At 40.3% G+C, this 13,105-nt stretch overlaps 1 pseudogene across 1 annotated transcript; it reads left to right on the top strand.

The window, feature by feature from the left end:
• Positions 1 to 3,295: 3,295 nt before the first annotated feature.
• On the top strand, positions 3,296 to 12,750 carry LOC146702262 (uncharacterized; annotated as a pseudogene). Its single transcript, XR_014922318.1, has 4 exons — positions 3,296 to 3,791; positions 4,738 to 4,843; positions 7,927 to 8,691; positions 9,496 to 12,750. The product of XR_014922318.1 is annotated as an uncharacterized LOC146702262 (transcript).
• Positions 12,751 to 13,105: the final 355 nt, after the last annotated feature.

Raw genomic sequence — 13,105 nt, 5'->3', positions numbered from 1 at the left:
TTGTATAATCATCACGATTTACAGCTAAATTATTAAATATAGACAAAATGTTTTATAGGAAAAAAGCATACCATTGGAATTGAATAATTGGTTGACTAAAACAATATTATTCCTAAACCAACTCCCTAAGAAGAGAGATTTTCTTTTATATAAGATATCCTTGTTATTCTACATATAATAACTGTGTGGACTAAAGTTCTGCTTCTAAATAAGAGTCCATGTTAAAAAAAAAAAAGCTTGGCGATGAAAAACAGAGGTTTTTATGGGGATTTTATGAATATTAAAATTACAAGTAAGGAAAAAATCAGCACCACCTAACTTAGAAAACATGATATAGTATCTAAATGGATGTAGGATTAGTAATTAGATTTTTTTTAACCAATTTATTTTGAATGTGTTATTTAGAGTGTTAAAATCTAACATATTAAGTCCTCCGTTGACACAGGAGTTCATAAGAACTGTTTTTTTAAATGTAGTGTGTCCTATTTTTCCAAATAAAGTTGAAAAGTAACTTATCAACCTCTTTTATGAGTTTATTATCAAGGTGCAATGCCAATGCAGCGTATGTAGGATGAGAGATGCCATCTGCTTTAGTTTTTAATACTCTGCCTTTTAATGATAAATCTCTTAAGAGCCACAGAGTAAATCTGTGTTTGAGTTTCACTAGGATTAGATATAATTTTGATCAATTCTTCTTTCCTGGTTTTTGGTTATTCAAATACCTAAATAACAAACTTCTTGTTTTATTGGAAGGTTACACAAAGCTGTTTTTGAACATTCTTTTATTGCCATAAGTTCACATTTAGGAATATTCAAGTACAATCCAGAAACTTTAAGAAATGTGGAGATTGTTTCAATAGCAATAGAAATTTGATACTCATCTTTTAGGAATAATGTAGTGTCATCAGCTACCTGTGTTATGTGTAAATCTTTGCCAATTAGCGATATACCTTTTACATTGCTTGACTTCATATGGTTAAACAATAGTTGGGCAATTAACTAAAACAGGTACAGGGACCTGTTTTGGGACAGCCTCGTCTTTTCCCTCTTTGTATGTTAAATCTGGGTGAAGTACTGTTTGTTAATTTGACACTGCTGTTATTGTTATAATGCTTTAATCAACGTAGAAAGTAAGTACCAAAACCATATCTATCTAGAGCTTGAAATATAAATTCATGCTTCACCGTGTCGAAGGCCTTGTAGAACTCTAAAAATAATATGAAACCACTGCTATTTATTAGGTCAGAATAATCCAGAATATCTAAAACCAATCTGATATTGTTATATGTCTTTTGGGCATAAAGCCAGATTGTGTTTCATAAATAATGAGTCAACAACCATCTTAAGTCTGTTAGCTAAAATTAGAGCAAATATTTTATAATCATCATATAAATCATCAATAAACTATTTGGTCTTCAATTATCAATCATTAAGAGGTCCTTATTTGGCTCCAAAAACAATGTGGTCAAACCTTGATTCATCGTAGTGGGAAGTTGTTGGTTTTCCATCTTCCATTGGTTTTAATTTTGCACTCCAGTATGAACACAAATCCCCCAACACGAGGATCACCACAACATAACCTAACAGACCTACACCTTAGTTCACAGATTCACTTTGTCTAAGGTTTATTTCTGGGACTTCGCACAATCCAGGAGCAAATCATGAATACATAATGGACTTACATTTACAACATTATGAATGAAATGTGCTCTATCTGGAAGCAGCGGGTCTCCCTCCCCCTTCAACAGGTTGTGTGTGAGACTTTAAATCATCAAACTGTAAATTATAAGTTTGAAATTGTTATTGATCCTTTACCCCGAGTCCTAATGTGTATATTTATTTTCCTACTCTTCTTATATTTATTGTTTGTTTACTTGCATTGTTGTAACTGGAGCCTCGTCGTCTCGTTTCTCTGTATGTAGCGGAGATGACAATAAAGTTTACTTTGACTTCAGCAACAAGCAAGCGCACCGAGGGCTCTCGCGCTCACTTAACGTGTATAGAATTTAAAAAAAAAACATCGGTGTAAATTATAAGTCTGTATCATAATGTCTGGTGTTTTCGTGTTTGTTGGTTTGTTTTTATTTTGCTTTATTTTGCGAGTCGGTTATTAGATGCCGCTCCAGCCGGTCAGACAATCCCCCGCCGCGGTTAGGAAGCATGTAGCGAGGCTCTATCTATCTATCTATCTATCTATCTATCTATCTATCTATCTATCTATCTATCTATCTATCTATCTATCTATCTATCTATCTATCTATCTATCTATCTATCTATCTATCTATCTATCTATCTATCTATCTATCTATCTATCTATCTATCTATCTATCTATCTATCTATCTATCTTCGCATCTTTCCTTCACGTCATGACGTTTTTCATCCGTGTTAAGGTAAAGTGATCAGGAAAAGGAGATAGGAGGGACTTCTTTCTGGTGCTTGCCCTCAACTCTCGTGCTGCCCTGTCTGCGCTATTGGCTTCGTGTCCGGTGGAATACGCCGGAAATGGGATGGGTCTACAGATAACCACGTGGGTTTCTGCTCCCTGCTTCCAGCTTCACCCCTTCTCTCGGTTTGTGGGTTGTAGGGTAAGAACTGAGCAAACTTTAATGTCAGTTCAGTTAGTCTTGGGTAGATCCTGAATGTGCAAAGCGTGAAACACCGCAACATCCGACCCGTCTGAAATAATCAGAAACCCATCCCCGCATTGACACCTACCGGCCATTTCGGCTACCATTACATGTTGATGGATGCTGCTGAGTGACGCAGACGAGCCCTGCACAACCCCAACAAACTACTTATTATACCAGACTGTCAGTAGCTGCGGTCTACACGTTTTGGAGAAATCCCGCAAAACAAGGAAAGAAAAATACTGAGACGGTTAAAGACAGAAAACTTTGTGCTTCAGCAAAATATTCCATCTTTTATTGTTTGTGTTGCTCAGAATAAATCTATTTAGAAGTCAGTTTATGATGCGAAACACACAGAGAAAGGATGCTGTGTTTACTGTAATAAGCACACAGGTTTACAGCTGGTTTTGCAACGTTGCATGTGTTTGGTTGACTTTTAGCTTTCTGTCAGTTCGTGTCATCGGGTTTGTTCTACACACTGCCAATAAAAGCCAGACGCTGGCCTAGATAATTCTGACAGATCGTCAATTTCACGCACATCTTTAAATCCTCCTCTGCTCAGCAGCCTCTGAACACGAGGAAACCTTCCTGTACTTCACTCTGCTGTGGATTTGTTTATGAGATATTCACACCGGAAGCGCATATCGTCACGGCTGCGCAGCGCGTGGGTAACGGGTTAGCGTGACAATGACGTCAAACGATTCGGCAATTTCTTTTCAGGTGAAAGTAGAAAAAAGAGCGGATGGAGCCCGAGCTGAAGATTTCATCCTGTGTTGTTTAAAAGCAGAGGCGCGTTTATTGAGAGATTTGAATGAATTCACAGCGCAGTGTGTGGCTCTCTCCCCCTCTCTCTGCTGATGGGAGTCAATGGAGCTCACCACTCTTTGTCTCTCGCTTTCTGTCATGTGACAGTAGCCGTTCAAATATATTTATATATTTATATAGCTCCATCATTTTGACTTGATTACGCCAAAGGTTTAAGTCCTGGTCACGTGACCTGGGTGTCGCGATCCACGCTTCGGAAGCTGGACGCTGCTCACTGCTGCAGGTCTCCTGCCGTTTATGGTTTACACGCTGAAGGAGAACAAACTGAGGAGCGGAGGAGACAAAAGGAGCGCTGACCGCGATCACTGCAGCTCTTTTTAAAGGTCGACTCTAAAAAGGTCTGCGCATCTACATCGTTATGTACGGCTCATTGTGTGGAGGCAAGTAGGAGAAATGTGTTATCATAAACACTCTCATCTCTTTTTTTTTTATTCCTTTTAAAGACTTAGATGCTTAGATTATAAAATATAGCACAGGTTATGTGGTATTGCTGTACAGACACATTTCTACATGTATATGGCTACTAAACACGTAAAATAATAGGCTGGTTTTCACGAGGTCATTAAGCGTGGTAACTGAATCCCACTGGACTGCAGCCAGGAGTGAGTCAGGCTTTCAGGTTTGTTTTCACAAAATACACATTCGTTCACGTCCAGATTACACTTCAGTTGTGTGATCAGTTGGGCAGATCTCATATATGACTTTTGAAGTTTGCTTCTTTTACTTAAAGAGGAAGGGGAAGAGAAATTTATTTTCTCTCAATAACTTTGACATCCTCACTCTTTAATTATTTTAGAATAGTTTGTTTTAACTTGGTAGGGATAAATTGATCACCTTGTTTGTGCACCTGCTGTCACAAACGTCAATTCTGAAGCTATAATGGGGAACCAAACTGCAGTTATTCTGTTTACCTGTTAAGACTTTTGGTTTGATTGGATTAAACATTTCCTTCTCAAATATTTCCATCTTGCTTTGACTGCAGCTGTAACAACATTGATTCCAGCAGGATTTGTAAAAAACATTTTGATGGACACACAGAGCTGGACAGCTTTTATTCTGCGGGTTTGGAGAGAGTCTGTGTGTGTCTGCATTCACTTTGTTCCTCTAATAGACAATCAATGTGCAGATGTTAATTCCTGCAGTGACTGCTGTTCTTCAGCCTGCAGAAACCATCCTGCAGCTGCTGGAACAAGTCAATCTTCTTAATGTTAATTTGCGTAGGTTCTTTTTTTTTTTTTCAAGGATCAAAATGGTTGCCTAACAAAGATCTGTTTTGTGTCCCAGCTGTTCAGCAGGAGGAGAAGAGTCTGACGGAGCAGCAGAAGAACATTTTCACCCACCTGTACTCAGGTCGGCCACTACAGAGGAAACAATGAGTTCAACACAAAAGGTCAGCACAATATCACTGCTAAGCTACAGTGATATAACTATGTGCACTTTATCGGCTGCTGTTGGTTTTATTACGGTCTCAGGTAACATCAGGCTTAGTGTTGTTATTCTTTCTCAACCTCAGTATATTCACACATAGAGAATCTCTGAAATTAAAACAAGAAAAAAGATCAGACTAAGAAACGGGAACAAAAACATCAATCAATTAAACAATAATTTTTAAAGCATTTTTTAAGTATGGCTCTCTTGTCCTGCATTTCTGCTCATATGTAATTTAGATAAAAGGAGATCATGTTGAAGTCACTGGTGACACCAGGTCGGCCACCATTTGCACCGGGCCCTCCCTCTGCTGGCCCAGTCCTGGGTCTGCCGTGCAGACCCGGTGACATTACCATGCTTTACAGCATTCTTTATTAGCACACACATGGTTGCTGTTCACAATGCACACAGAGCTGCAGCTCTTCCGCTGCCAGCTCAACATTACCACAACCACAGGACCCAGTACAATATTTAAGTCGGCGGGCATGATTACGGATGCTGTGCAGGTGCGTCTGCCTTCCCTGCACGGCACTGCAGGCCACGCCCCTCCACATGGAAAGTATCTCACTTTTCTGTGGGTCAACAGACTCACTGCAGCTGGTGGCAGTCGTCTTTGTGCTCTCTGTCCGTTGAATGAGAAATACCATGGAGAGACTGCTTTGTTGTTTATTGGCAGAAATGATGTAAAGTGGCTCTTTAAAGTTTGGGCGCAGCAGACATGTTTGTCACTATCTGCTTACTGAAAAATATACTGAAAAATAAAGAGTTATTTCCAACATGACAGAGTGTTGGCTGACTTAGACTTATGTGGTCAATCTTCGTATGTTAAATTATAAGCTCTACATAAGCAGTCTACGTTGTTGCCAGCATTTATGTTTGTGGCTGTCCTGGTGTTTTATCCCCCTCCTGTATCCTGTTTGTTGTGGCCATTATTTTTAGGAGAAACGATATTTGTCTTCTTTGGACATTCCCGTGTGTTCAGTACTTTTCTCAACGAATGTGTCCTTTTATTGATGCCGAGATTAACATTTCTTATATTGAGACCGTGAATTAACTGTACTAGAGAGGCCAGTCACAGTTGTTGCTGTAGTTACATGGCACCTGCAGTCAAATCTGCGTGAGTAAATTGATACAGGGACACCAAGTGCTGGTGTTTTGTTAAATTAAAATACTCTGGGAATGCTCTATATTTCACTGGGCTCATCTAATGCATCACAATCCTGATATACCATCGTTCCCTCGAAGCTGGACAGGAAACTGCAGGATCTAGGACTGAGCAGCTCCCTCTGCAGCTGGATCCATAGCTTCCTGTCTGACAGACGCCAAGTGGTCAGACTGGGCAGCATCACCTCATCCCCCGTCACACTGAACACTGGTGCACCACAGGGGTGTGTACTGAGCCCTCTCCTGTACTCACTCTACACCTACGACTGCACGGCCACTAACAACTCCAACATCATTGTGAAGTTTGCGGACGACACTACAGTGGTGGGTCTTATCACCAACGGTGATGAGACGGCTTACAGGGAGGAGGTCAGCGCCCTGACCCACTGGTGTCAAGACAACCATCTCACCCTCAACGTCGCAAAGACAAAGGAGTTGATAGTGGACTTCCGGAGGTGCAGAGAAGTACACACCCCCATCACCATCAACGGCGCTGCTGTGGAGAGAGTGAGCAGCTTCTGCTTCCTTGGTGTACATCTGGCTGAGGATCTTACGTGGTCAGTACACACAAACAAAACAGTGAAGAAGGCGCAGCAGCGCCTCTTCTTTCTCAGGAGACTGAAAAGATTCGGCATGAGCCCCCGCATCCTCAGGACCTTCTATCACTGTGCCATTAATAATGGACTGGATTTATATAGCGCTTTTCAAGGCACCCAAAGCGCTTTACAATGCCACTATTCATTCACTCTCACATTCACACACAAGCTACGGTTGTAGCCACAGCTGCCCTGGGGCAGACTGACAGAAGTGAGGCTGCCATATCGCGCCATCGGCCCCTCTGGCCAACACCAGTAGGCGGTAGGGTAAAGTGTCTTGCCCAAGGACACAACGACCAGGACGGAGAGCCCGGGGATTGAACCGGCGACAGATACGCTTCCCAACCCCCTGAGCCATGGTCGCCCACATTGAGAGCATCCTCACTGGATGCATCACCACCTGGTATGACAACAGCACCACCTACAACCGCAAAGCTCTCCAGAGAGTAGTGCGGTGCTCTGAACGGATAATCGGAGGTGAGCTTCCCTCCCTCCAGGACATCTACAGGAAGTGGTGCCTGAGGAAAGCGGGGAGGATCATCAAGGACTCCAGTCACCCCAGCCATAAACTGTTCAGACTGCTTCCATCAGGAAGGAGGTTCTGCAGCATCCGGTCCCGTACCAGCAGACTGAGAGACAGCTTCTTCCACCAGGCCATCAGACTGCTGAACACGTCATAGACACCTCAGCTTCACTACTGGAACTTCAACATTATGCACGCCATACTGTATATAAATGCCACTTGTTTTGCACATGTCAACTACCAACCACTGTATATTTTATATATTTTATTGTTTTACTCTATTTAATTTGTAAAATATGTATACACACACGTAGACATACATATTTAGTATACACATTCAGTAATATGCATACACTCTTATATTGTACATATATTTATTCATATAACTCTCAGATTTAGCCATTCTTATATTTTGCTTGTTCTTATTTTATTGTACTTTGCACACCTCTGTTGCTTGTAAAGCTCGCACACAAGAATTTCACTCACATGTACTGTACCAGTGTACCTGCACATGTGATGTGACAATAACAGTGATTTGATTTGATCTGATATATGACCATGACAATCTCTGAAAGATATTCAAATAGTTCACAGAATTTCTGCTTGAATTCTCATCTGTACTGAACCTTGCCTTACTGTAAACATTGTTTTTGACAGCCTTGATTTTGTTTCAACCTTCAGGTTTAAAACTAGTTTGAAGTTTCGGTTTGTTCCATGACTGCATTTCACTCACTGCCTCTGTTTGTATCTCTGTCACTGCAGGACCAACATGGAGCGAGAAGTCAGCGCTCTCAGGAAGCCGACAAACCTCACAGAAGAAAGAGAGAGAAAACATACAGCTGTGAGGAGTGTGGGAAGGATTTTACTGTAAAGTCTAACCTAAGAAGACATCAAGTCATCCACACTGGAGAGAGACCGTTCAGCTGTGACTTGTGTGGAAAATCTTTTAGTTTGAGGAATACCTTAAAGACACACAAACGCATTCACAGTGGAGTTAAACCATTCAAGTGTAACCTGTGTGGAAAGTGTTTTACTCTAAAGAATAACCTAAATAGTCATACGCTCATCCACACTGGAGAGAAACCATTCAGCTGTGACTTGTGTGGAAAACCTTTTAGACAGAAGAGTGGGCTAAAAAATCACCAACTCATCCACAGTGGAGTTAAGGCTTACAAGTGTGATCAGTGCGGTAAATCTTATACTCGCAACGATGCCTTACAGACTCATTAAGTTTCCCACTCTGGAATTAAGGCGTACAGCTGTGACTTTTGTGGGAAAACCTTTAACAACCTTGGACGCCGAAATAAACACCAACGCATTCACACTGGAGAGGATGTGTACTGCTGTGATCAGTGTGACAAATGGTTTACAACATATGCAAACTTACAAATCCACAAAATTACCCACACCGAAGAGAGATCCTATAAATGTGACCTGTGTGAGAAGGCTTTTAAATATCCACATTCCCTGAAAGAACACCAACAGATCCACACCAGAAAGAGACTCTACAAGTGCAGTTACTGTGAGGTATGTATTTTTATTTTTATCTTGTCATTTTAGCCTGACTGTTTGGAACAACTCGGCTTATTCAATTGTGTTTGCATGTTAGTAATTCTACTACATTTCAATGGGACACTGGTTGAGTCATCCAATTTAGTTTCAGTTGTGAATTTGCTTACATTTTTTGAAATAAAAATTGCATTTTGTAGTACTGGTCATCGTTATGTCTACTATTACTACTGGTAGAATTTGTGACAAAGGGCAGCGAGTCCAACACCCATCGGGAGTGAGTCTGACTTGTTGCCGGTTATATAGACTATTGTTTAAGGATGCAATGGATTGAATTTATGTGTCTGTATGTGTAGTAGGATTTCAACAGTACCATATTCCTGTCCTTCTTGTCAGGTGGACCCAGCAGTCAGATCTATTTTTGCACTCAGATTTACTTTAAACTTTTCATTACAGTGGCCTTATTGCTGTATTGCTGCAGAATTGTGTCAGTATTAGAGTGATGTTATTGTGGAATTACTGTTACTTGTTGTGGTACCACTGTATTATTATATTGTTATTATCATGGTATAGGATTGGGCAATTTGCTTGAAAGTTCAGTTGTTCTGTTGACCCCGGTGGCATCGCCAGTGAATGAGGGTAACAGTGCCAGGAAGCTGAGGAGTCTCCAGTTTTGGTAGTGATCTGTAACATAACCTAAATGTTATAATTGAAACCATAAAAATGATGTAGGGACTCTTTTCTTTCTTTCTTTTTTTTAAGTGACATTCAGGATAAAAATGTTGAAGGACTGACTTACACTCTCTTTGTGTCTTTGTTTAGAAGCAGAGCGACACAGATGGATCCAGTTCTCAACCCTGTCATCACTGTGGTGGTGGGAAAATATTTCATTGTGACCTTTGTGGAAAAACTTTCTATCATCAAAGGAATCTAAAAATACATCAACGTGGACATACTGGACAAAAGTTGAACTACTGCAAAGAATGTGGCAGAGGCTTCCCCACACCTAGTGCATTAAAACGCCATGAACTCATTCACAGTGGGGTTAAAAAGCACGTCTGTGACCAGTGTGGGTCATCCTTCACCACTGCAGGTCAGCTTAAAGCACATAAACGAGTCCACACAGGAGAGAAACCATACAAGTGCACATACTGTGACAAAAGCTTCTCTCATTCAAATAGCCGTATACTTCATGAACGTACACACACTGAAGGAAACTACAGCTGTGACCAGTGTGACAAAAGCTTCAAGAATCTCAGTTCATACTCCAGACACAAACGATCCCACGCTGTAAATAAACAGTTTCAGTGTGACCAATGTGCAAAAACATTCACTTCATTATCTGCTCTGTGCAAACATCAACATGATCATACAGGGCTGAAATCACTCCCATCATTTGGTCACAGTGAATCCGAAGAGATGAAAATCTCCTCTTCTGGTTGCAGGGACGGACTTAAAAGCCTTGAGATCAGGCTCCACAGAGTTCAGATGAAATCTCCTGTAAAGGGTGTCAGCTAATATCACAGTTAGATCTGATGAGGTAGTGTTTCTGGGCTTGCAGTGAGTAATAAAGTTCAAATGTAAGAATCTGCATATACAGCATATATATAACAAGTATTTTTCCTAGAAGCTCTTCATGCTCCAAAATGTCCCAGTTAAATTTTAGTCTCTTCCCTTCAAAACAGTAATATTTGGTGGTAGTAGTACTTGTGTTATAAAGTTGCAGAAATACCTCTTGTGAGTCAGTGAGCGTGCCTGTGTAGCCGTTATTTAATTAGGCTGAAGAACACATTCTTATTTGCATTGGTGGCTTGCAGAAGGAAAAGCCACTTGAAGAAATGGGGTTAAGTTGTAATAGATATATTGTATGACTGAGAACTAATTCTGCATTGATTTTGAATATTCAACATGTGGTGAATACTGAAAAGAAGTGTAAGTCTCACAGCACGTATACTGGCATGTTCAGACTTGCTCATACAGGGAGGGTGAGTGATAGGGATCCATGGAGATAATCCAATAATCAGTGTTTTGAGAAGATTCAATCGTCCTTCCTCCGAACTCTGTGCAGAGCAGACACACCTGGAAGATGGGATTATACTAAGGATTTGCAGTTGGATTATAAAGCAGAGTGCAGGAGGATTAACCATCACCAAACAAATACCATCCAAGAAATGGATCTGTAAGACTTTTCTACTAAGCTCACTGTACTGTACTGGATTGTAAACAGTGAGGAAATCAAGGGACATCAGATGGAGTTGGTACTTTGACATCTTTTTTCATCAAACATGCAGGGAACAACAAAACATACAGAGCATCTATGCCTCCCCTTTTCTTCACACCACATTCTGGTTTTGACGCTCCTACTCTGTGCTGTAGTAAATTCTATTTGACAAGCAGTTTCTGATGCGCCAGAACACGACACCGCACCAGAGTTCCCTTCACCGTCAAGCAGCAAGTCAGAGGAGTGACAGGTGTATTGTTCGTACCGCTCCAACTCTGAGCACTATCTGTTTCAGTGCACCTACTTCAGTCAACTGACTACAGGTCAGAAGTGCACGTGGGTGCAGGCTAATAAGAAGTGTTGGCACTCTGGCTATGACCACTAGACTGCAAGGTGTTGACGTAAAAGGACGTGAAAGCAATGTAAAGAGACCCACCTGGATGGCCTCTTATGCTGTGAATGTACATAGTAGTGGTGGATAAGCAGAGGAAGACAGCCGTGGTGAAAGATGTAGCTGTGCCAAGTGAGGAGAACATCAGATCATCCACGCTGGAGTGAAACCTTTCAACTGCCATCAATGTTGCAAGTCCTTTGGTCAGATTAGCATCTTAAGTTTGCATAAGCTTATCTAAGCTAGAGTTAAACCTTTAAGTTGTGCTCAGAGTGGAAAGTTCTTTGGTAGTTTTTATCATGTAAAAAATAGTGCTGTTAGCGTTAATCTCGTTAAAATGACGTTAACACCGTAACCGCACATGAACTGAATAATAATAATGCAAACTGCAGATGTAAGCATTATTGTGCTGACCTTTGTGGAAAAACATTCAGAGTGCCGTGTGCTCTAAAAACACACCAACACACGAACACTGCGCACACTGCTGTGACAAAACTGCCAGACCATTGGGTCAAACTTTCAAAGTTTAAGATCAGGCTTCACAGAATTCAGCTTTAATCTCCTGTTTAGTGTTACTGCGAGAAAGTCCATCAGATCAGTTATGACCTCAGACGTGCTGTCTGGTGCAAGCAAGTATTTTTAAACTTTTAAAGTATTCAGCTAAGTATTAGAAAAGTACCGGGACTGTTAGGATTATCAAGTAAATAAAAAGACTACAGATGTGATGTTTGCTTTGAGGATTTGATCCAGAAGTACAGACAATGAAATTTACCATGTAAACTTCCTGATAACAGCTGCATTTACACCGTGTTGTACTGGATGCTTCAAAGAAATGAATATGTAGACTGTATGCTAATCTGAGGCTTTGTTTTACATAATCAGATGTTTATAGTCACCTTATACATTTATAAGCTACATACCAAGAAATCAAAATTACTCAGAGTAAAATTTGTCTCCATCCTGATAAAATACCTAAAATTATGCAACACTTAAAGTTACTCATGCATTCTCTGAATTTACTTACACATTACTTAAAATTAACAACAAGAAACTTTTTTCCTGCAAAAAACTGGTGTTTCACATCTTTATTCTAGTGAACCTAATTTTAAATATTTGTGCTTAAAGCCTTTGAGATTCCAGAACCTCAGCAGATGTAGTTGGTTAACCTAGTACATACTTTTTATTTCGTTTCATGGATTAAATTGACTGCATGCATTTTTGTTGTCTCTGGTTTTGGCAAAAGCACAACCAGTTAAGCTTTGCTAGCTGTGTATGAACACTTAACTTGCGGCTTGTCTAAATGTTGCTTTAACAAAACCTTTTAGCAGCATGTACATGTTCATATAGCAGCGCTTAATTCTGTAAGTATTCTAAAAACAGTTGTTTGTAATAAAGGATATGAAGTGTAACAATTAGTGCTAAAGCTTTATTGTTACAGCAATATGTATTTTCTCCACTAGGTGGAACCTTTTATCTTTGTAATGAGCTGAAGTTGTATGTGTTTGCTAACTGCCTGTCAGAACTTAACAGATTTTGAAATATCCATGTCTCCCATTGAATAATGGAGGTGAAAAAACACACCTGTCTGAAGCTGGCAGCCAGCATTTGCAGAGACTTCCTTTGAATTGTTGTTATTTATTTATTTATTTATGTATTAGGTCTTCTGATTTTACTTAAACTGTGCAATAAATAGCAGCAGAATTCTGTCAGAACCTCCTGATTCTTGTCAGTGGAGTCGGTGCTGCGCCATTTCTGTTCTAGTTTACTCATGTGAAATGTCCTATAAATGTCTTTGTTGTTTTAAAATTTGAGTTTGTTTT

This window comes from Copadichromis virginalis, linkage group LG9 (assembly GCF_057382275.1).
Source record: "Copadichromis virginalis isolate Kocher_CV1m ecotype Utaka linkage group LG9, C_Virginalis_male_GT1.1, whole genome shotgun sequence".
In the NCBI taxonomy this organism is placed as follows: domain Eukaryota; kingdom Metazoa; phylum Chordata; class Actinopteri; order Cichliformes; family Cichlidae; genus Copadichromis; species Copadichromis virginalis.
This window is presented reverse-complemented; position numbering and strand designations above follow the sequence as displayed.